We start from the raw sequence: 25,387 nt of genomic DNA on the forward strand, positions 1-25,387 counted from the left end.
TGCACTGTATACATGGTGTTAGGATCCATGAATTTCAGCAATGAATTTGAATGTTGAAATACTGAGATTGATTGGAATTTTGTTTGGTTAAGACTGTCAAGAAATATGGGAAAAGATGAGTAAATGAAATAGTGGTGGAGATCATCCATGATCTCTTAAAAAGCAGAAAAGGCTCATTAAGTTGAATGGCCTTTTCCTGTTCTTGTGCAAACATACTAATAATTAAGGATAATTAAATTGGAAAATGCTGGAAAAACTCAGCAGGTCTGACAGCATCTGTGGAGAGAGAAACAGAGTTAAAGTTTCGAGGCAGTATGACATTTCTTCAGCTCTGAAGAGTCATCCGGACTCAAAATATTAACACTGTTTCTCTATCCACAGATGCTGTCAGACCTGCTGAGTTTTTGCATCTTTTCCTTTTTTATTTCAGATATCCAGCATCTGCAATATTTTGCTTTTATCCCAACAATTAAGGAGTTTTGCATGAAGCACAGAGTAGGCTGAAAATGAGCTAATTCCCAAATCCATGATTTTCAGTTCCTATTTATAAATGAAATCCTGGAAATGCCAACTTAATAGCATTGTGGGAGCACCTTCACCAACTAAACTGCAGCGATTCCATTACCTTCACAAGGGCAGCTTTGTTTGATTGCTGGTGTCATCTTCTTTTCAGGTGGTTGACTGCAATGGATCTCCACCGTTGCCTGTTCTGTGCTGCCCTTACATATTCTGCATCAACACATCCAGTCCATTGTATCCATCATCCATTTTCTCTTCTGCTTCCCTCTGCCATGTTTTCCATTCGATCTTCCCCTCCAAAAACTATATCTGTCTACCATCTGCTGTAATGATGTGACTGAAGTTTTGTATCTGTTTTTGATGTTATGCACTAATTTCCCCTTTCTTCCAAACATTTCCAGCACTTCCTCATTACATATGAACATACGAATTGGGAGCAGGAGTAGGCCACTTGGCCCCTCGAGCCTGCTTCACCATTCAATAAGATCATGGCTGATCTGCTTCTAACCTCAACCCCACATTCCTGCCTATGCCTGATAACCTTTCACTCCCTTGTTAACCATGTATCTATCTAGCTCTGCCTTAAAAATATTCAAAGACTCTGGTTCCACTGTCTTTTGAGGAAAAGAGAGAAAATTTCTTCTCATCTCTATCTTAAATGAGAGAGCCCTTATTTTTTAAACAGTTTTAGATTCTCCCACAAGATGAAACATCCTCTCCACATCTATCCTCTCAAGACACCTCAGGATCTTAAAGTTTTCAATCAAGTTGCTTCTTACTCTTCTAAACTCCAGTGGATCCAAGCCAAAATCCAGCATTTCCTCATGAGACAACCTGCCCATTCCTGGTATTAGTCTAGTAAACCTTCTTTGAAGTGCTTCTAATGCATTTATATCTTTCCTTAAATTAGGACAGCAGTGCTGTACACAATATTCCATATGTGGTTTCACCAGTGCCCTGTACAACTGAAGTATAGCCTCCCTACTTTTGTAAGCAATTCCCCTCACAATAAACAATAACATCCCATTAGCTTTCCTAATTACTTGCTGTACCTGCATACTAGCCTTTTGTGATACATACACTGGGACATCCAGATCCCTTTGAATCTCAGAGCTCTGCAATCGCTCACCATTTAGATAATATGCTTCTTTTTTATTCTTCTTGCCAAAATGGACAATTTCACATTTGACCTTCACATTTGTCTTCCTTCTGCCTAGGATATGCGAAACATCCTGCTATATGTCCACACCTCGAATGCTTTCAGCTTATCAATAGTCTCTTTGTTTGTTGTCCATGAATCTGAGGCATATAACATAAATGGCAAAATGCATCAGCTCAACATTCTTTTCCAAAGATTCAGATTCAGTTTCTTTGATGTTAACACATCATTCCCATTCTAACAAAGCTGGTCTTGGCTATCTCAATTCTCCTTCGGATCTTTCATCACCTATGATGTTCACAAATGATTTTTTTTAAAGTTCTTATTGGTAAGGTACTTCTGCTGGCAGGGTTTTCCAGACTATTGTAAAACAAATTCCCTAAGATCTTCTTGTAGACTCTGTGAGTCCAGGGACTGCAAATGGAAAACTGATGGTATAAGACCCTTAACCGCTTCCACACTTCAATGCAAGGGCAGCAATCTTGAGGGAGCAGCATCATTTCCAAGTTACACTTCAAGTCACACATCACCCTTGGACATGGATTACCATTCCTTCAACTCAGTGGGTCAAAATATTGGAATTCGCTACCAAACACCACTGTGGGAACAACATCACCATAAGCAGTGATCTTTTTATTTGTTCATAGGATGTGGGTGTTACTGGTTAGGCCAGTATTAATTGCCTACTCCTAATTGCCCTTGAGAAGGTGGTGGTGAGCTGCCTTCTTGAACCGCTGCAGTCCATGTGATATAGTACACCCACGGTGCTGTTAGGAAGGGAGTTTCAGGATTTTGACTCAGCGGCAGTGAAGGAACGGCAATATCATTCCTGGTCAGGATAGGGAGTAGCTTGGAGGCAACCTTCCAGGTGGTGGTGTTCCCATGGTGGGGTACCTTCTGAAGGTGATGAATAATGGGGATGAGCAAATGAGGATTAAATACTGGCCTTGCCTCTGCTATCACATCTGGAGAACAATTATTTTTAACAAAAGAATTATATTACATGGGAAGGAAACCCTGTTAAAATATGAAGCAAGGAATAGATTTGCTATTTATCTACCTGTCCCACCCCCTATACCAGCTTATATTTCACCTCATTTCTCTATTTCCTTAGTTCTGATGAAGTCATATGGACTCGAAACGTCAACTGTATTCCTCTCCGCAGATGTTGTCAGACCTGCTGAGTTTTTCCAGCTATTTTTGTTTTTGTTTGTAATAGATTTGCACTCCATGTTGGTGGTGCATAAATCTTATGCCTAACACTACAAGCTGACAGCTGTGCTTACTTCAACCCCAGGCATGAAAATGACTGGTGAGCAATGCAGGGTAACTGGGGAAATCCAGGGACTCTGTTTATTTGATGCCTCTTGTACAGTTAGCTACAGTTAGGTGTTGCATGTGCAATGCCAAGTGTAGAAGGATGAGGCGGTGTGCGCCACGTCACGGTTTCTTGGTGCTCATGTTGCATTGACGCAATATACTGAACTTTCACACGGAAAGCCAGGAGGGGAGTGAAAGCGAGAGTCAGGGCTGGGGCGCGGAGAGAAAGTTTGGAGGTTGCAGGGAATGAAGTAGCAAGCCGTCGGAGTGTGGACCTTGCCATTTGTTTTATTTGCAAGAGAAGAGACGCAACGGAAGAGGAGCAAAAAAGAAGACTTTGCTTTGCCCCCTTTTCTTTTGGTCAAGCGTTGCATCTGTCACCTTGGGGTGAGGGAGAGCTGGGCTGGCGGGGGTCTCAGCTATTCCCCAAAGCAAGTGAGAGTCCCCCACCCCTCACTTCATGCCAACAGAGTCAGAGGAGCTGGTTCCTGTATCTCAACAACAACAAAAAAAACAAGCCCGAATAAAGAGGAAGGCACTCCGGACGTGAGTAAGTGAGAGAAAAAATTCCACAGCAGAAACCACGACGATCAAATTGAGCTGGAGACTTTAAGGTAAAAATTTGTTTTTTGATACCTCTAAAAGTTTTTTTTTCTTTGTACATAAATGTTCTTCAAATTGGAAACATTGGGGTGCAAACTGCAGTTCCTTTTTTTTACATAAAATGTTGCAGAAGTGTCGAGCTGTTTCTGTTTTGCAATCTTCCTAACTTGTCCAGGAAGTAAGCAATTGCTCGTGTTTTTTGTCGTGTTCGGCTACTTTTAAACAAAAAAAGCGGAAAAACTGGACTTGCGTTTTGGCACATTTCTTCAAAAAGCGACGTATGTATATATTTAAGAGAATCATTTACATTTTCAGCCTGTTTCCAGAATCTTGATGTTCAAATAGAGACTAAACAGTATGTATATGGCATGCAGGTGATAAGCGTGTGTTTTTAAAGTGAAATCTTACTGGTGGAGAGCGAAATTCTGGGACAGATGACATCACTAATGTCAAAGGATTGGTGCTGGAGCGGGTTTATGTGCCTTACAGTTGCACAAATATAAAGAAAGAAAACTATTATATATGTTTACGTTTTGTAGAGAAGGAAGCTTGGCCAAGTGGTTATGGTACTGGGCTTGTAACCCTAAGATCAAGAGTTCAAATCTCAATGGCAACCTATGAAACATTGTAACTTCATCTGAAAAACAGATGGAAACGTGTTTGTACTCGAAAGAGTTACTTTTAAACAAAAAAAACGGAAAAGCTGGACTTGCATTTTGGCACATTTCTTCAAAAAGCGACGTGTATGTATATATTTAAGAGAATCATTTACATTTTCAGCCTGTTTCCAGAATCTTGATGTTCAAATAGAGACTAAACAGTATGTATATGGCATGCAGGTGATATGCGTGTGTGTTTTTAAAGTGAAATCTTACTGGTGGAGAGCGAAATTCTGGGACAGATGACATCACTAATGTCAAAGGATTGGTGCTGGAGCGGGTTTATGTGCCTTACAATTGCACAAATACAAAGAAAGAAAACTGTATTTGTATATGTTTAGGTTTTGTAGAGAAGGACAAATTGAGAGGCATTCTTATCATGCTCCTGCCTCTAGTACTACAACAATAACTTGGGAGTCATTATTGCGCATTAACATTTTTTTTAGTCTTTATGGTATGTGCAGCTTATTTATCTATGACATATTACAGTTTACAGTGTGCATTCCTGCAGTGCTCCTCGAGAGAGCAGTCCGATTATGCTAGTTCCTTGTTGAGTTTGAAGTATAAACAATCAACTTTGACTGAAAGCTCTATGGACAAGTGTGTGCAGCCCCATTTTTTTCTTTGTGGAGTTGGGATGGTCCTTTTTATCAATTTTGCATATGCATCATCAAACCTCCTTGAAATGCTTTTTGTAAAAATCTCATGCCCATCTGATTTTAACTGTCCCTGGAACACCATAACTTTGTTTTAATATGATCCTTTAGTGAGTTCAGTTGGGTGTAACTAACACAAGTTCTGCCCTGTATTCACTGTCCCAATTGTCATTTCAATTAATTGTACTATTATTAATCAGCTTATTGCCCTACTCAATTTGAATAACTGAGTACATGCTAATCTCTATGATGGAATTAAAGGTGCCAATGATCTGATTATTAAGCAGGTAGACTGGTAGTTATACTGTGGCTGCAAACTTTGTGAACTTGGTGTGTGCAGACTGCACTTGAGGTGTAATTGATAGTTCTTAAGTGTAATTGATAGTCCTTAAGTGTAGTAGCAAGTTTGCTGTTGCTCAGCCTCTCCTCACTGTTGCTCTGCCCAGTTGCATAAAGTTTTGGTGTCAGCATGTTACTAAACTCTACCTTCAAACCTATGTTCCCACAAACATTTAACTTAGATTTTTTTTAAAAAATGAAGCTCTCCCCAATTTACTCAAATGGTTTGTTGTGATTTTTGTGCTGCGTAGCAGAAATTTGGAACTCTCACTCCAAAAGAGCTGTGGATGCTGGGACCACTGGAGCTCCCAAGGCTGAGGAAGATAGAATTTTGATTGGGAAGAGTAATGAGGAATATAGAACAGAGGCGGAAAATAGAGCTGAGGTTTAAAATCAATTGAGATCTAATTGAATGGTTCATAGACTGAGTCATATTTGTGTTCCTAATGTTGTTACGTTACTACGTTTCACCTTAAACTTTCTTATTGTACTGATTCTGATGGCAAATAAAACCCCATTTTTCACTTCTCATTTTCTGGCATTTGTGCTTTCAACGATATGTTTTCTTTCACACTCAGGAATTTCCTCCTGAAACCCCTCCACCTCATCACTTCCTGAAAACACACCTCTTTGACTAAGCTTTAGGTCCACCTAATGTTATTGTCTTTGACTCAGGATCCTTTTTTTCTCATGCCTATGTTATGCAACCTTAAACATGCTATGTAATTTCAAGTTGTTTCTTTCGTTGCAATTTTAAGAGGTGTTTATACATTTAGGATTGAAGGAATAACATAATTGAAATTGCAAATGCATGAACTTAATATGCGCTACATGTTCTTATTGCCCAAGTAATTTCTAAGTTTAAATGAGTGGATTAGACATTACAATTAAGCAAACTGTCTGGAGGTAATTTTGATTTTGACTGCTATCAGACCAGCCACATGTAATACATCTCCCCTGATTTTCTATTTTGTTCACTTCAGTGGAGTCTTCAGTATCATGAAGAAATGGACTTCAGCGACCATAAGCCATTTTTTTCCCATGTTTTTCTATGTTTTTTTCGATGACATGGCTGCTCATGTATGAATTTCCCTGAAAGATACATAGACAGCTTACATACACTGGCAGACATTTAAATAACAAATCTTGGACTGAACATTTCAGTCTCGACTTGCACATTTGGTCTCCACTCCATAAGGCATAGACTCACGCTAATTCAGTTAGTCACCCACTAGTACCTTGGTCATGTAGCTTTTCATCATGCTAGACCTAAAAAGTGGCCATTGGATCACAGAAGGCATCATGGCTGAACCTGACCTTGATCTTGTCTGATATCCAGAATTATGCACTTACCAGTGGGAATAGACACATTGTGGTCAGGACTGAGGACACTGGCAGACTTTTTTGGCTCCTTAGTAAGGGACACTGAAGTAAATATGCTGACACTGATCAGTAAGAAGGAATTGTCCTGGTCACCAGAAGCTTTAGTGGTGATGGGCATTCTCGTGGCGGAGTCATTCAATTGTGCTGTGTTAGACAGTGTGTGTACGTCCACAGTATGTGCAGTGGATTGGTTATGGTGCTACTTGGATTCTCTACATAGTAAAAACCCAAAGTAAGGAATGTGAAAATGTTATTTAAGACAATAACACGTTAAAATCACCTAATGAGTGTGGTGGTCCCGTGTAACATAGCTGAGTAATCCATTATCAGCACAGATGTAGTATCCATTGAAATGCCCTTAGTATTGAGTAAGCCATTTATGAAAAAGGCTCAATGAAATTAGATATGGAACACGATAAAGCAATTGTTTTTGGGAAATCTGTAGATTTAGAGTTCACGCATTCGGAACGTTATTGTATCCCCCTAACGAGACCTAGCATTTCGAATCACGGTATTAATGAAGTACTGATGACATCAGGGAGTAGGAGATTAAAGGAAAAAAGGCAAATTGTTTTAACTACATTGGCAGTTTTCCCATCCATCTTGTCATAGGTTAAAGAATCTACTAAAGGATTCCGGGGTAATGGATGATGAATATACTAAACTTGTAGAAGAGATTAGTGAGAAATGCAATATATGTATAAAATGTAAAAGGACGCCATCACGGCCTGTAGTGTGTCTCCCATTAGCAAGAGACTTTAATCAAATTGTAGCAATGGAATTGAAGGTATGGAATAAGGAAAAAATGTTTTTCCCTTGCACTTCATGGACATGGCACCCAGTCAGTAAAACATAGTAAGGCAAAAAGGCAATTGTGAACAAGATATTGGAAAAATTGATAGGAACTGGATTGGGAATACCAGTTAAATTCCTAACTGGCAGTGGTGTGGTATTTGCCAATGATGAATTTAAAAGTATGTGTGAAAATATGAACATTGTAGCAAAGAGCACAGCAGCAGAAAGTTCCTTCAGTAATGGAATTTGTGAAAGAAATCACGCAGTAATTGATATGCTTCACAAAACCTTAGTTTACAGCTCGGTTGGTCAGCTGACATCTAACCTGGCATGCAGTCCATGCAAAGAATACGTTTCAAATGGTTGGGGCTACAGTCCCTTTTTTTTTTAGTTTATGGGAGAAACCCAAAAATATCTTCGATGATGTGGGATCATCCCCCAGCCTTGGACGGTAATTTGATTAGTTCAACCATTTCTGAGTATTTGAATGTCTTGCATGCAAGGCGAAAGACATTCATCAAGGCTGAGCTTTCGGAGAAAGTTCAGTGAGCCTCATGGCACTGCACAAGGCAACCAGAAATACAGTTTAATCCAGGGAACATGGTATATTACAAAAGAGAAGGGCTGAAAGAATGGAAAGGACTTGGTAAGGCTATAGGCAGTGATGGAACAACAGTAGTTTTACAACATGAGAATCAAACTGTTAGGGTATATGTTATGATGCGGCAGATGACATGCGCCAGGCTGATCGAATCCACGAGGGCAACTTGATTTGGCTATCACAACGGTTTTGCAATTTGTATTTAGTTCAAGATGCGTGCCCTGAATCCATTAGTAAGTCCACCAAGACTTTAGAGATTTTTTTTAGAAAATTAAATTAAACATTTATTAACAAGAGAAAAGATTTCAAGCACATACATAAATCTACAAATTGCTACTATAATAACTCCTAAAACTGCTAATTAATCTGGCTTCCAGTTACATTTACGTTAAGGTAACGGTTAAAAAAAAGACTTAAACAGATCCAGGCAAGTCAGCACAATACCCTGAGCAGTAGAATTCAAAGTGGCTTTCCCCAGCTTTGGTTTCTGTAGATAGCAAGCTTAATGCACAAATACTGGAGGCTTTTGGTAATCCTTACAATGCCTTTCCTGACACAGTCTCATTCTCCTTTATATATGTTTCTCCCTTTTAATGTAAATCCCATTGTTCCCATATGTCTTTGGAACTTTACCTTTCTCATAATATAAATCTTTTCATAGTGCTAATATTATCAGTAACCTTTGTGAAAAATAAACACACTGCTTAGCCTAGCTTCCCTGGCCAGGTGTAACATCCTACCATCCCTTTGATATTCAAACTACCTTGATTTGTCTAAAAATGCAAATTTCCCTCACCTCACATTTTAAGTGTTCAGCCTTGTTTATGTATTTATCATTTCAAACCTAGCTTCTTTTGATGAATCAAAGCCTCCAGACCAGCTGTCTCCAATTCAATTAAATCCCCCACACACGCACAGAAACTATCCAAACCCCACCCCCTATTAACCTACTTTTACAATCAATCACAATAATATTATGAGAGTTATTTTTGTGACAGTTCATTCCTCGAAGGTAATTGGCACTGATAATACATTTACAGAATCTGAACAGGGAAAAGAAAATGAAAGGGCATCACAATAGCATGTATGGCATTACAATAGAGAGAGGAATGACTGAATATGAACAAAGTGACACTGAAGCATGGGATAAGGCTATTTATCCCAAAGGACAACTACTCAAAGTTATCACCAGAGTAGCATATATGCCAATAGGGGCCACTGTGTGGAGGGATGCCACTATTACAGGGAGAGCAGAAAAAGCCACTGGGAAATAGAAACATTGGCTGAATGTACAAGTTGAGGGACAGGAGGTAAGACCCATGGATTGGCAAATTGAGGTAAAGATGTGGAAGGCCAGAAAATGCAGTGTGAGTTCTGAAAGTGGATTGCAAAGTGGTCATGGTCCTTGGAAAATATCACGGACTTGCAAAAGGGACTCTGACCATAGAAGGGAGAGATTGTGTAGCAGTTGTCCAGAAGAAAGGAGGATGAGTAGAGGTCGAAGTTTGACAACAACAAGAACCATAAAACAGGCTAGGAGTGCCACTAGAAGTAGAAGCCCTTATGATTGAAAAGTTTTAGCAGTTACTAACAAAGTAGAAGATAAATTGATAAGGGGTGCCAAAGGAAAAGAGTTGGGAAGTTGCAAAGAACTTGATGTATTCACTGAAACACCAGACAGAGGATGGCCAGACTTATCTCACAGATGGATATGCATAGAAAAGGTCCTTCCTGGTGGCACATGTAAGGCTAAAGCTAGACTGGTAGCTCGGAGTTTCAAAGAAAGACTTGGTGATCAAGATGTCAAGGTAGACTCTCCCACTGCAGGAAAGTGAGCTTGAAGCTTTTCTAAGCTCTTTAAGCAACAAATTCATCATTATGTAAATCAATTGATGTAAAGGCTGCATTTTTGCTGCCACTGTGTGTTGATGGTGGAGGGAGTGAACCACAACCATTTCCTTTGTGCTTGGTATGACTCCAACCAGTGGAGAGTTTTCTTCCTGATTCCCATTGACTTCAATTTTTCCAGGGCTTCCTGATGCCACACTTGGTCAAATGCTGCTTTTATGTCAAGAGCAGTCACTCTCACCTCTGGAATTCAGCTCTTTTATCCATGTTTGGACCAAGGCTGTAATGAAGTGAGGAGCTGTGTGATTTGTGGATTCCAGACTGAGCATCAGTAACAGGTTATTGCTGAGTAAGTGCTGCTTGATAGCACTGTTGATGACACCTTCTATTATTTTCCTGATGATCAAGAGGACGCTGCTGTGGCGATAATTGGCCGGATTGAAATTGTCATGCTTTTTGTGGACAGGGCATATCTGCGCAATTTTCCACACGGTTGGGGAGCTGCCAGTGGTGTAGCTGTACTGGAGCAGCGTGGTTTAGGGTGTAGCCGATTCTGGAGCACAAAGCTTCAGTACTATTACCTGGTTGTTGTCAGGCCCCATAGCCTTTGGAGTATCCAATACCTTCAGACATTCTTGATATCATGTGGAGTGAATCGAATTTGTTGAAGATTAGCATCTGTGATGTTGGAGACTTCAGGAGGTGGCCCTGATAGATCATTTACTTGACATTTCTGGCTGAAGATGGTTGCAAATGCTTCAGCCTTGTCTTTTGCACTAATGTGCTGAGCTCCTCCATCACTGAGGATGCTGAATGCTGATGTTTTTTGTTTTTCTTTCCCTCCTCCTGTTAGTTGTTTAATTGTCCACCACCATTCACGACTGGCTGTGGCAGGACTGCAGAGCTTAGATCTTATCCGTTGGTTGGGGGATCACATATCTCTGTCTGTCGTATATTTCTCCTGCTGTTTGGCATGCAAGTTGTCCTGTTTTGTAGCTTCACCAGGCTGACACCTCATTTTTAGGTTATACCTGGTGCTGCTCCCAGCATGTCCTCCTGCACTTTTCATTGAACAAGGGTTGATCCCCCAGCTTGATGGTAATGGTAGAGGGAGGGATATGTATTGTAGGGTTTCTAGATCCTGAGGGGTATGTTCAGGGTAAATAGTGAGAAACTGTTCCCGCTCAAGGGAGCATCAAGAACTACAGGGCACAGATACAAAACAAAGGAGCAAAAGTGATGTGAGGAAAAATTCTTTCACCCAGAGGATCGCTGGAGTCTGGAACGAACTTCTTGAGAGAGTGGTGGAGGCAGGTTCGATCGAGGTATTCAGAAAGAAATCAATGGCTCTTTGAAAAGTGTGCAAAGTTATGGGGATAAGGCAGGGAAGTGGGACTAGGTAGCATGCTCTTTCAGACAGCTAGTGCATACTTGATGGGCCGAATGGTCTCCTTCTGCACTGTAAAGGTTCTGTGATTCTATGCCAGACTACGAAGTTACAGATTGTGATTGAGTACAATTCTGCTGCTGATGGTTCACAGTGTCTCATGAATGCCCAGTTTTGAGTTGATAGATCTGTTTGAAACCCAGCCATTTAGCGGGGTGGTAGTGCCGCACAAAATGATGGACAGTTTGCTCATTGTGAAGAATGGACTTTGTCTTCATTTGTGACAGATAGATTGGTGAGAACAGTGTCTAGTAGGTTTTTCTCTCCTGTTGATTCCCTCACCAACTGCTGCTGGCCCAGTCTGGTAGATATGTCCTTCAGGCCCCAGCAAGTTCGGTCAACAGTGGCACTACCAAGCCACTCTCAGTGACAGTGATAGAATTGAAGCCTCGCACCCAGAGTACATTCTGTGCACTTATCATCCTCAGTGCTTCCTCAAGATGGTGTTCAACATGGAGGAGCACTGATTCACTAGCTGAGGGAGGGTGGGTAGTAGGTGGTAATCAGTAGGAGCTTTCTGTCCCCATGTTTGACCTAATGCTTTGAGACTACCTGGGGTCCAGAGTCAATGCTGAGGTAACGCCTCCTGACTCTCTGCTGCTGCCTCTGCTAGGTCTGTCCTGCTGGTGGGACATGACATACCCAGGAATGGTGAAGGTGGTCTTTGGTATATGGGCTGTAAGGTATGATTCAGTGAGTATGACTATGTCGACCTGTTGCTTGACTAGCCTGTGGGACAGTCCTCCCAATTATGGTACAAACCCTCAGATCTTAGCAAGGAGGACTTTGCAGAGTTGACAGGACTGGGTATGTTTTCGTTACTGGTGCCTAAGTCGATGCCAGGTGGTTGGTCTGGTTTTATTCCTTTTTGACTTTGTAATGGTTTGGTACAATTGAATGGCTTGCTAGGCCATTTCAGAGGGCGATTATAAGTCAGCCTCATTGCTGTGGGTCTTGACTCACATGTAGGCCAGACCAGGTAATAATGGCAGATTTGTTCTGCTAAAGGACATTAGTGACCCAGATGGCAATTTTCCTCTGGTACATCACAAACTGGTCAACATTCATGTGCAAGTTTTAAAAATGAAGTTACCTAAGGCTGCTTGACCTCCAGAAGCACAACAGCCAAGCTTGATCGTATCCTTATCCTTACACAAACTTGTACCATGTTGGTTGTCCCTTGATTCAAGGTCGATGTCTACTCTGCATCATGAGTTTCTACCATGGGCCTTCGTGTGGCTGAACAAACTGATCTCAGCCCAAAGAGCTTTGAGCACATGAGACAGGATGCCCCACAGGGTACTGAGATCTGGAGTGCGGGACTTGTTTAATTTTCTTTGCTTTTTGCTGCCGCTCTGCCTCATCATTAAGACATTACGATTCAAAGTTTGATGCAGCTGGATGGACAAGTTGTCACTATTTTGAACAATTGGTAGCAAGCTCCTCTCAGTCATTAATGTCAATGCTGCTGCACTTCAAGGAGAGCTTCAGAGTCTCTTTGAAGTGTTTTCTTTGTCCTCCCCAGAACACTGGCTATTTGAGAGTTGAGAAAATAGCACCTAGCAGGGGAAATGCTTTTCAGCCATCTGGAAACAGTGTCCAGCCCATCAAAATTGATTTTTTCAGGAGTTTCGCCTGAATGCTTGTAAAATGGCTTCAAGAGGGGCATTTGTTTGATGGTCCTCCCATTGAATCAGAGGATGTGGCAAATGCTTTGATGAAATTTCTCTGCCGCTTTTTAGGAGAGTCCTGGGATGATTTTCCCACCACATTCTAGAGCCTCTTGAGTCAGTTGCCACATCTCTGACACTGCTCTAACTGAGCTCAGTTTACTCCGAACTGACCAGGAATTGACCGTGAGATCAGCTTAGCTGTTCACTGAATCACCTTGGTGAACCATTGGGAGAAACTGTAGGAGCTAATTTCTTTTGTGTTTTACTTAAATTAATAAAATTCTGCCTGATGTTCAGAGGTATACAAATTTTGTAACTATGGGTACAGCAGCTGGACAAAAGAAATGTATGAGTCAGACTGGAGTATGCTGAGAACCCTTGGGAATAAGTATGATGTCATTGTTTTGGCCGCATGTAACCCACTTTGAACCTTTTTTGACTGTGGACAATAGGGGAATTCTAAGAAACAGAGGAAGAACAAGGGAGTTCAGTGGACAGTGCTGTAAATCTGATGATCATGTCAGCTGATCAAGTGAAAGTCTAGAAGGAACTGCAGAATTATTGCACAAGTATTTAATGCATTCAAAAGACATTCCTTCCTCTGCTCCTTTTAAGCAGAAACACTGAACTGTTAAATAGATTAAAGAATTCATATCCTTGTAACAATTTATAGACTTGATCTTTGGGATTGGTAGAACACAGTGCAACTGCAAAAGAAATAACAGAACGGCAATTACACAGCACCTTTTATGATAGGCTAAAGTCTTTTACAGCCAATGAAGTTCTTTTGAAATGTAGTTGCTGTTGCAATATAGGAAACACAGCAAGTCATTTAATGCACTGCAAGGTCCCACAAATACCAATGAGATAATGGTCAGATAATTGATGATTGTTGAGGGATAATTAATGGCACATTGTCTTCTTCGAAATAGTGCTATGGATTTTTTTTTATTCATCTGGAAGCAGTTTAATGACTGAACTGAAATACGGCACCTCTGGCAGTGCAGTATTGCACCTCAATATTGCGCTGGAATGGATTGCCTTCTCAAGTCTTTGGAGTGGAACTTGAACCCATTGCCTTCTGACGGAAAGGTAAGAGTTGTATCATTGAATCAATGCTGACAGCTGGCTTCGGCTTCACACAAGCACTAAATTGGCACTGTGAACGACGACTGAAAAGCCAACCTGATTGTAGAGAGTGAGATTCCCAGTGTTTTGGTTTGTCAGCACTTTGAGTGTATGTAAATCCAATGCAGATTTGAAAGTGGTTTTGGAAAGGGGTTGACAATGTCTCCTAATCATTTTCTAAACATTTAATTTTTGGAATATTGAGAGAGCACTTAGCCAAAGTCTATAGCCATGCGCACAGTCCTCCTGGGTAAGGCAGATTATAGGCCCAGTGAAGCAGGAGTTTGTCAATTTGAACACAGTGCTAGCTGGCATAAATCTAAACCGGTTTCAGACTGGTAGCTGCAGTGCAAATGTGTCTTTGATTACATCTTTTATATTAAGAAAACATAACAAAATGGCATATAACGTTGTGCAAGCTATGACTTTGGTGGCTTTGTAACAGGGTAGCAGGGTGGACAAGGTAATGGTGAGTGTTGCGCAATGAACTTTGCTTCACCACATGCTGAAAATTATCAGATTTTTTGGCCATGGTAAAGTATTCGGGAAATGTTAGGGTTTTTTTTTTGCATTTGTTACAGGCACTAATACAGGTAAACATGCTGATTGGACTGTACAAGTTTAGAGCTTGGCCCATCCATCTGTTCCAGCTCTTGGCTAGAACAATCCAAATTAATCTCGCTGCCTCCCAATAAATGTATTTTACTAAAGCGATTCTTGAACCCTTAGTCCTTGAAATTACAGAGAGATATTAGGTTACAGCATGTGTTGTATGAAATTCCTTAGCTTGCTATTTTAACGGTAGCATCAATAAGTTTAAGCGTTTTAGTATCTCCATTTAAATCACACAAACATGTTAAGCATTCATTTAATATTTCACAGCATAATTTGAAGATATTTAAGTCTATGTACAAGTTTACTTGATGCAAACATGGGCTGGTATTTTTTTTTAGCACCCTTGCTGATGAATTTGAAGTTGGGGGGGGGGGTTTGTTAAATCCAGCAGGCAGCCTCCCAACTTCCTACCCGCCTGCCCTTTCCCCATTTCAGTTATACCAGCAGCAGGGGTGGTGTCAATCGACCTGCCCACCAATGGGCCAATTCAAGCCTTTAAGTCTGCATTTAATGCCCACTTAAGGGCCACATCCTGCCATCGCTGGGATTTAACCAGTGGCAGTAGAGGCCCATGCCAAGAGCCCAACCCAGCAGATTTCACTGCATGCGCTGGTGGTGGGGAGGGGTGGGGTCCCTCCATAACAGGCCCCCTAGACCCATCAGAAAGCTCCCAAGATCTTATGCCCCCTCGGGTTTCTCTTCCCCCATGGTCCCTCAAGTGCCAACCCCTTGCTTCCCTTGTCAAGGCCAGCTTGTCACCTGGTGAGTTCCCAAAGCATTTACCCAAATCCTGACCCGATACCACATGTCTCTTCCTGAAGTGAGTGGTTGGCGGCTCTCTGAGGCAGGACTTCTTGATCCAGAAGGGCGGAGACCTCGCCTCAAGTCCATTAATAGGCTGTTAAATGGTTGAGGTTTTATCCAGAGGGGCAGGGAATTCGTGCCTTGTATAATTCAGCCCCATGTTAGACTCTAGTTTGCTGTGTTTTTATTTGTCAGTCTGAGCCTGAGGCTGAACCAGAGACTTCACAACCTTAGTGTCATATATTAACGGAAGATGCACTTCTGACCATATATTTACACTATCACCAGACTGCCAATTTCTATCTTTGTAGCACTGGCCAACTCTGCCCCTGCCTCAGCTCACCTGTTGGGAAATCCCTTGTGTATTCCTTTATCATCTCTGGATTTGACTATTCCAATGCAATTGTGCCCAACCTCCCATGTTCCACCCATCGTAATCGTGAAGTCATCTGAATTTTGATGTTGATGTCTTGACTTGCACCAGGTCCTGTTTGCCCATTATCCCTCTGCTCACTGACCTGGATTGGCTCCCAGTTAAGCATCGGCTCAATTTTAAGTTTCTCATCCTTGTTTCAAATCTCTCCATGGCCTCACCCCATTCTTACCTCTGTAATCTCTGAGACATTCTGGCTTCCTCCAAATTAATCAAAGAGTTTGTTGGTGCAATGGTTAGAGATGACCTTGGTTCAGGAGATCAGGATGTAGAATTAGTTTGGGTGGAGATGAGGAATAATAGGGGAAAGAAGTCACCGGTGGAAGTGGCTGAAAGGACCCCTAACTGTAGTCACAGTGTAGGACAAAGTATTCGAGAGAAAATATTGTGTGCTTGTGATAAAGGAACAGCAATAATCGTGGGTAATTTTAATCTACATATAAACTGGAAAAATCAGATTGGTAGTAGTAGCCTGGATGAGGAGTTGTTAGAATGACTTCGAGAGAGTTTCTTAGATCAGCATGTTCTGGAACCAACCAGAGAGCAGGTTATGTTAGATTTGGCATTGTATAACGTGACAGGATTAATTAATGACCTCAGAGTAAAGGCACTCCTAGGTAACAGCGACCACAATATGATTGAATTTTATATCCAGTTTGAAAGGGAGAAGAGTGGGTCTACGACTAATATCTTAAACTTAAATAAGGGCAACTATGTGGGCATGGAAGCTGAGCTAGCTGAAGTGAACTGGGGGAACTAGGCTAGAGGATTGATCAATAGAGAAGCAGTGGCAGGCATTTAAGGGGATATTTCAGAGTATTCAAAATAAGTACATTCCTACTATAAAGAAAAGTTCTAAGGGGTGGATCCTCCATCCGTGGTTAACTAGAGACATTAAGGAAAGCATCAAATTTAAGGAAAAAGCATACAACTCCACAAAGATGAGTGGCAGGACAGATGATTGGACAGAATATAAAGAATGGCAGAGAATGACTAAAAGTTAAATCAGGAGTAAGAAATTAAAATATGGTCGGAAGCTAGCTAGAAATGTAAAAATGGATAGCAAGAGTTTCTACAGGTTCTTATAAAGGAAAAGAGTAAGTAAAGTGTTGGTCCTTTAGAGAGTGAGAATGGGGAGTTAACAGTAGATAATAAGGAAATGGCAGAAGAAATGAACAAATATTTTGCTTTTGTGTTCACTATAGAGGATTCAAAAAACATTTCAGTAATAGCTGCAAATCAGGAGGTGAACGGGAGAGAGGAACTTAGTGAAATTGAAATCACTAAGGAAATGGTACTGTGCAAATTGATGGAGCTGCAGGCTGGCAAGTCTCCAGGTCCCAATGGACTATATCCTAGAGGCTTAAAAGAGGTGGCTAATGAGGTAGTCGATATGTTAGTGTTAATTTTCCAAAATTTGTTAGATTCTGAAAGGTTCCATCAGATTGGAAAGTAGCAAGTATAACCCCTATATTCGAGGGAGGGAGGGAGGCAGAAAACAGGAAACTATAGGCCAGCCAGCTTGACGTCTGTCATGGGGAAGTTATTAGAATCGATCATTAAGGAGGTTATAGCTGGGCACTTAGAAGAGCTCAAGGCAATTGGGAAGAGTCAGCATGGTTTTGTGAAAGGAAAATCATGTTTAACCGATTCATTGGAGTTTTTTGAAGGAATAACATGCGCAGTGGATAAAGGGCAGCCTTTATCCACTGCGCATGTTTATCCAAGTATGCACTGTACTTGGATTTCCAGAATGCATTTGATAGGGTGCCACATCAAAGATTATTATGGAAAATAAAAGCACATGATAACATATCAGCATGGATAGAAGATTGGCTGGCTGGCAGAAAGCAGAGAGCATGCATAAATGGGTCTTTTTCTGATTGGTAGGATGTGATGAGTGGAGTCCCACAGGGTCTGTACTGGGGCCTCAACTTTTTATGATTTATATCAATGACTTGGATGAGGGGAGTGAAGACATGGTAGCTAAATTTTCAGATGACACAAAGATAGGTAGGAAAGTATGTTGTGAAGAGGACATGAGGACGTTGCGGGTGGATGTAGATAGGTTGAGTGAGTGGGCAAAGATCTGGCAAATGGAGTTTAATGTGGGAAAATATGAAGTTGTTTGCTTTGGTGGGAAGAACAAAAAAGCAAGGTACTACTTAAATGGAGAAAGGCTACATAATTCTGAGGTGCAGAGGGGTCTAGGTGTTCTAGTACATGAGTCACAAAAAGTTAATATGCAGGTACAGCAAGTGATTAAGGCTAATGGAATGCTATCCTATATTACGAGAGGGATTGAACATAAAAGCAAAGATGTTATGCTTCAGTTATACAGGGCATTGGTGAGTCCGCATCTTGAATACTGTGTGCAGTTTTGGTCTCCTTATTTAAGGAAGGATGTAAATGCATTGGAGGCAGGTCAAAGGAGGTTGATAGATTTATACCTTGAATGAGCGGGTTGCCTTGTGAGGAAAGGTTGGACATACTGGGCTTGTTTCCACTGGAGTTTAGAAGAGTGAAGGGTGATTTGATTGAAGTACACAAGATCCTGAACGGCCTTGACAAGGTGGATGTGGAAAAGATGTGTCCTCTTGTGGGTGAGTCCAGAACTAGGGGACACTGTTTTAAAATTAGGGGTTGCCCTTTTAGTACAGAGATGAGGAGAATTTCTTTTTTTTGAGGGTTGTGCAAGTTTGGAATTCTCTGCCTCAGAAGGCGGTGGAGGTGTGGTCCTTGAATATTTTTAAGGCAGAGGTAGATAGATTCTTAAAAACAAAAAAACTGCGGATGCTGGAAATCCAAAACAAAAACAGAATTACCTGGAAAAACTCAGCAGGTCTGGCAGCATCGGCGGAGTAGATAGATTCTTGTTAGGCAAGGGAATCAAAGGCAATTGGGGTTTGACGAGAATGTGGAAATCAAAACACAAGCAGATCAGCCATGATCTTATTGAATGGTGGAGCAAGCTTGAGTGGCCAAATGATCTATTCCTGTTCCTATTCCTTACCTTATGTTAAATATTGCATCTTGAGCATCCCCGATATTAATTGCTCCACCATTGGTGGCTGAGTCCTCAGCTACTGCAGTCCTAAGCCATAGAAATTCCCTCCTAAACCTCTCTACCTCCCTGCCTGTTTACCTCCTTTTCCTCCATCAAGACTCTCCTTAAAACCTACAGCCCTAATATCTCCTTCTGCAGGCCGGTATAGCACCCCTGCGAAACACTTTGGAACATCTTGTCACCTAAGGAGGTGCTACATAAATACAGGAAGTTGCTACTGAAAAATTAACGATCTTCAGCAGAAGTTGTATAAGCTGGTAATGCAAAATCAGCTGGCCCAGAAAGGTGAGAGTTTCTTCTGAACCTATTAGCAGCCTATAAATTACTGCAATTCCAGAGAATTGCAAGATCATTAGTGGACATACCAGGTCGCAGCCAATTCTGAGAGAGAAACTTTGGAGAATGAGAACCTGTTGTTTTAATAAACAGTGCAAATGTTTTAATAAGAAGTACGAGGACTTATATAAAGCCATTTAGCTACCGCTAAGAAATGTGTTCTTTTTATAACTGCCCCGGTTTTGTGACAGGCCATCACTTTGCTGGATCCACCGATGCCTGAGCAAAGTACATTTTCATTTTGTGAGGAGTAGGAATATTTGTGTTCACTGATGCATTAATGGAATTTGTGCCATGAGCAAATGTATTGCTGTTTACCTCAAACACAAGAAACTGTAGCAACCTGTTTGCAGCAGTTTACTGACTAGTTTCAATGATGGATTCATCCTAAGTGATATCCCACTTCTTACTATCAGAGTTACCTAGGCAATGCCTTAAAGGTGTTTAATCTAGTGATCTTGTTGATTTATGGCTGTCAGCAATTGGAATTACCTGAGCAACAGTCTGCTAAATATTGTTAATTGCAAGCTACTGAATAGCATTGTGGGTGCACCATCACTAAATAAACTGCAGTAGTTCAAGCAAAAGACCCTCCAGCACCTTGTCATAGAATCATACAGCACAGAAAGGCCATTTGGCCCACAGTGTGGAGTATACTGGAATTCTCTTTTGATCTTTACTATTGAATCTGCTTCCATCACCATTTCAGACAGTGCATTGCAGATCATAACAACTCTCTGCATAAAAAAAAAATTCTGCTCAACATATCCCAAACCCTCCAGGTCCTTTTTACCAATTATCTGGAAAACATCCCTAGGGCTGAATTTTACGTGAGGGGTGAGATCCCAGCCCCTAGTATGAAAGTTGTGGACGAGCCTGCCTCCACTTGGCTGGCAGAAAAAAGCAGAATTTAAACTAGGAAGTATAAATTAGAATATTCAATTCATTGCAAAAACACTTACAGAAAATTAAGCAAAGAGAGATAATTTTTTTTTATGGCTTTATTCCTTTCATTCTACAAACGGTGGTATGAGGACATACCTTGATGCCCCCATTAATATAAAGCGCTGCTGGGAATCCTTTGGGGTTGAAAGAAACAGAGAAAGATGATGTGGGTTGGGATGAGGACAAGGGGAGGTAATTATAGTAGGAGGACACCTTTGTGGAGTGTATGCATAGGTTTGCTGGGCCAGATTGCATAATTCTCCCATGTTAAATGTCTGTAAGTAAGCTCGAAACTGATTGGAGCCTGGACTTGCTTGCTCTGTAGGAATCAGGCATTCACTGTATATTAGATTAGTTACCAGATTAGGGGCCAGTGGAGAACTTGCATCAATTTACTAACTAGTCCAGTTACTATAATTAGAGGGTAACATTTTGACCTTCTTCTCCCACAACCCCCCCTCTCTGGTAGTTTGAACATCACTTATGTCTAGACTTAAAGATGAATCAATTTTAAGGAAATGAAATGGGGCTCTTTTTGATCGTTCCATCTCTGAAGACATGTTAAGTATATTTGCTCCCTTTTTGAATATTCTCACTCATGCTTGATCATGATTTAATGGAAAGTGACCATCATCTGATACCTGTCCAATTGTTTGGGCTATGATGATGGGTGTCAGAAAGCTTAGTGTTGTCCTCACCTGAAGTACATGGGCACAGTTTGTAGGAGGAATTGCTGTCTGCTGTGTAGATCAGGAAACATCTGGCTTGATTTGAGTCCTAGCTAAGTTTGCTGATCTTGACTGCAGTAATTGAGTTGCTACAGTTTCACACAATAACCTTGGGCTATGGGGAAAGACAATCAGCCACTGATCCCTATAGTAAAAAATGGGGAAGACAGGATTGTGGAATTAAACTGTGATGGCCAATAACTGTTTAATACTTGTCATTTTAACATGTGAGCCAAGACATGACATTTGGTTGAAATACTGGTGGAGTTGAACCTCATCCTGTGCCTTGGGGAGGGGCAAAATAGGAATGCTAATTTTAAAAAAAATAAAATTTTGATTGAATCTTTGAAATAGCCCAGGTAAGATCAGGAACGTGCTGCAAGGCAAATCCTTAATCTGTCATCTCACTCTTTTTGATATTTGACCTGTGCAGATACTGGAGAGGCTGCATTTATTGTCCATCGTTTAAGGCCCTGATAATATAGTAGTGGGTCTCACTGAACTACTGGAGTCCCTGTAGTGATGATCCTCCGAGGATAATGGTAGATTTGAAATGTCAGGATTTTGACTCAGCAGTGACAGCAATATATGGCCCAGTCAGGATCATGTGCGACTTGGAGGGGACTTCAGGATGCAGTGTAGTTCCCATGATGTTTCTGCTATTGGTTTTTCTTGGTGCTTAAGATTTCAGAGCTGGGAAGCAACATCAACCTTAGTGAATTGTTGTAGTCCATCCAGTAAATAGTACCTACTGCATTCTGAATTTGCATTTGGTCTCAAATAAGCTTCAGAGCTTAACCTGTTGCTATGAACGCGTGTTATCCTGTTACAAATGCTGCTGGCTTGTGCTGGACAGCACACATTTTTGGTTATGGAAAAATTAGGAATTGACAGAGCCAGGTGCTTCATGGTTTCCTTTTGGCTGAACAACTGGAGAATAAAATATTTTCTGAAGCATATATTTGTTCATACCAATGGAATTTCGGCTCTCCCCACTGTCTAATGCTGTCGCAAAGTTGCACAAACACCAACTGTCCTTTTTATATGTCATCCAAGAGCCTATAAGGTCACAGAATGATACAGCACAGAAGAAGGCCATTCAGCCCTTGTGGGCATGTTTGTGGCATCTCTTTGAAATCAATTAGTAACCATCCAATTAACCTCACTTCCTACCCTTTCTCCATATACTTTCAAATTTTCCCTTTTCAAGTTTACATTCAAAGTTGTATTTTTTGTTATTTATTATGTAATGTGAACACCACTGACTGGGCCAGCATTTATTGCCCATCCCTAATTGCCTTTGAGAAGGTGGTGATGAACTGCCTTCTTGAACTGCTGCAGTCTGTATGGTAAAGATATACCCACAGTTCTGATAAGGAGGGAGTGCCAGGATTTTGACTTAGAGACAGGGAAGGACCAGTGATATAGTTTCAGGTCAGGATGGTGTGTGGCATGCAGGTGGTCATATTCCTGTGTGTTTGCTGCCCTTGTTTTGTTAGGTGGTGGAGGTCACAGGTTTGGAAGGTGCTTTTAAAGGAGGCTTGGCAAATTGGTTCAGTGCATTTTGTACATGGTACACACTGCTACCAAAGCGTGCCAGTGATGGAGGGAGTGAATGTTTATTGTTGTGGGAGAAGTGGGATGCTGATCAAGCAGGAGGTTTGTCCTGGATTGTCTTGAACTTCTTGATTGTTGTTGGAGCTGCACTCATTTCAGCTCGTGGGGAGTATTCTGTCACACTCTTGACCTGTGCCCTTTACGTAGTGGATAGAATTTGGAGAGTCAGGAGATGAGTTACTTGCTGCGGAATTCCAAGCCTTTGACTTGCTGTTATAGCCACAGTATTTATGTGGACGGTCCAGTTAAGTTTATGATCAGTGGTAACCCCCAGTTGATAGTGGTGCTTCAGCAATGCTAATGCTGCTAAACGTCAAGGGGAGATGGGTTAGATTCTCCCCTATAGGGGAATGTCATTGCCTGGAAATTGTGTGGTGTAAGTGTTAGTTGCACTTACTAATCCAAGTTTGAAACAAAAACAGAATTACCTGGAAAAACTCAGCAGGTCTGGCAGCATCGGCGGAGAAGAAAAGAGTTGACGTTTCGAGTCCTCATGACCCTTCAACAGAACTAGGAAAACTAAGGAAAGATGTACATGCACATGAGAGATAAAAAGATTGGCAAGGGAACTATTTAAAAGTGGTGCAGGAGATTGTTATATCACTGAATTGATAGTAAATGACATGATAGAAAAAATCATTATAAAAGAAATTGAAGGTATTTGAAAATGAGATCTTGTTAATAATCTATTAACAAGATCTCATTTTCAAATACCTTCAATTTCTTTTATAATGATTTTTTCTATCATGTCATTTACTATCAATTCAGTGATATAACAATCTCCTGCACCACTTTTAAATAGTTCCCTTGCCAATCTTTTTATCTCTCATGTGCATGTACATCTTTCCTTAGTTTTCCTAGTTCTGTTGAAGGGTCATGAGGACTCGAAACGTCAACTCTTTTCTTCTCCGCCGATGCTGCCAGACCTGCTGAGTTTTTCCAGGTAATTCTGTTTTTGTTTTGGATTTCCAGCATCCGCAATTTTTTTGTTTTTGTTTTAATCCAAGTTTGAATGTTGTCCTGGTCAACTGCACGCAGGCACAGACTGCTTCGTATCTGAGAAGTTGCAAATTTTACTGATCACTTCAATCACCAGCAAACGTCTACTCTTCTGATTTTATGTTGGAGGGAATGTCATTGATAGAATAGCTGAATATGGTTGTGTCTAGAAAACCACTCTCAGGTGTACCTGCAGTGGTGTCCTGCAACTGAGATGATTGGCCTCCAGCAACCATAACCATCTTCTGTTTATTGGTTGGTCCCTGATTTCCATTTACTTAAATGTTACTAGGCTCCTTGATACCATACTCGGTCAAATGCTACCATTTGCCAAGGGTAGTCACTCTTACCTCACCTCTGAAATTCAGCTCTTTTGTCCATACAGTCACTTGGTAGTATAGAACTTGAGAGCTGCTGAGAAGAGAGAAATGTTGCTGAAGTTTTTTGTTTAGCACTCATCATGACAAACACAAGAATGACAAATTTCAAATGATCACAATTTATATTAGAGAAAATATACATTTATGCTACTACAAAATACCACTCACATCACCGCTACATAGGAGCAGCGTGAATTGGCTTACTTAAAATAATTTTTAATATAATTTGCCTTTCCAGGGTAATTTGGGGTTGATGGTGCTTTTCAGGTCTGAAAGTGGCCGTCTTTGGCCCATTTACGAGTTTGCATGATACACAGCAAACTGTGATCTGATCAGGATAGCCATTGTCCTGAAGGATAGCTTTGATGCGCTCTATTTTTGCATCAAGCTTGCAAGGTGAGCAAATGGCTAGTGCCCTATTTCCAAGCCTGCTGATGAGGCTAATCCTATAGTGTGTGGAGCTATGGAAATCCCAACATGTGTATTGACCGATGAAGGTAGGCTTGCAGTATACAGTGGTGAGAAAGCATAAGTGAATTTCTCAGCTAGCATGGGGTGCCGAGTGTTTTTTTTCCCACTGACAGGATGCTGCCATTAGCCCAAAATTATGTTTGGCCTACTATAAAATTGGACAATGTCGTGCATGTATTTCAGTGCTGGTGAGATGCCAGGTATATGCTGTATGTCCCAGTGATTGGCTGATCGAATCAAGCTGCATTTTCCTTTGGTTGTTCATTATAGACATAGACCTTACTCAACCAGCCTGCACTTGCAAAACTGAAAATGCAGTGCTTACTGTTAGATATGATTCTGCGATTGGGCAGTACTTGCTGAGCAGTCCTGAGTGCACTAACAACCAATTTAAGATAATCAGTCAAGCTCATAATGTGGCTCATTTATACCTGCTAGAAGTAACAAACATTCATACGCAGTTATCTGCAAACAAAAAGAATATGTTCAAAACTTGCACCTTTATTGAATTACCTGGGAGCTTGAAGATCCTGTAGTTCCCCATTGCTTTCTGTATGGCAACAACTCAGCAAATTAGAATGGACTTGCTAACCAATCAGCAACCTTTTCTCCTGTAGTATAAATTGTTGTGATCATTTGAAATTTGGTATTCTTGCATTTGTCCTGATGAGTACAAGAAAAGCTTTGGCAACTTGTCTCTCTCTTCAACAATCTTTTGTCCATGTTGGGACCAAAGCTGTAATGAGTTTTGGAGCTGAGTGGCCCTGGCAGAAACCAAACTGTGTGTCAGTGAGCAGGTTATCGATGAATAAGTCTTGTTGGAAAGCACTATCGATGCACTATCCATCACTTTGATAATTGA

General features: G+C 41.0%; 1 protein-coding gene across 3 annotated transcripts in view; it reads left to right on the plus strand.

The window, feature by feature from the left end:
• The first annotated feature begins 3,145 nt into the window (after positions 1 to 3,145).
• Positions 3,146 to 25,387, plus strand: part of map3k22 (mitogen-activated protein kinase kinase kinase 22) — a 169,278-nt gene continuing 147,036 nt past the window's right edge. For 2 of the 3 annotated variants that reach the window (XM_041189494.1, XM_041189497.1), the window contains exon 1: positions 3,150 to 3,612. The gene's annotated coding sequence lies outside the window, so the exon portion shown is untranslated. Of the gene's footprint in view, positions 3,613 to 25,387 lie in introns of all 3 variants that reach the window. The other variant, XM_041189496.1, reaches the window with a different exon arrangement.

This window comes from Carcharodon carcharias, chromosome 6 (genome assembly GCF_017639515.1).
Source record: "Carcharodon carcharias isolate sCarCar2 chromosome 6, sCarCar2.pri, whole genome shotgun sequence".
NCBI classification, from domain to species: domain Eukaryota; kingdom Metazoa; phylum Chordata; class Chondrichthyes; order Lamniformes; family Lamnidae; genus Carcharodon; species Carcharodon carcharias.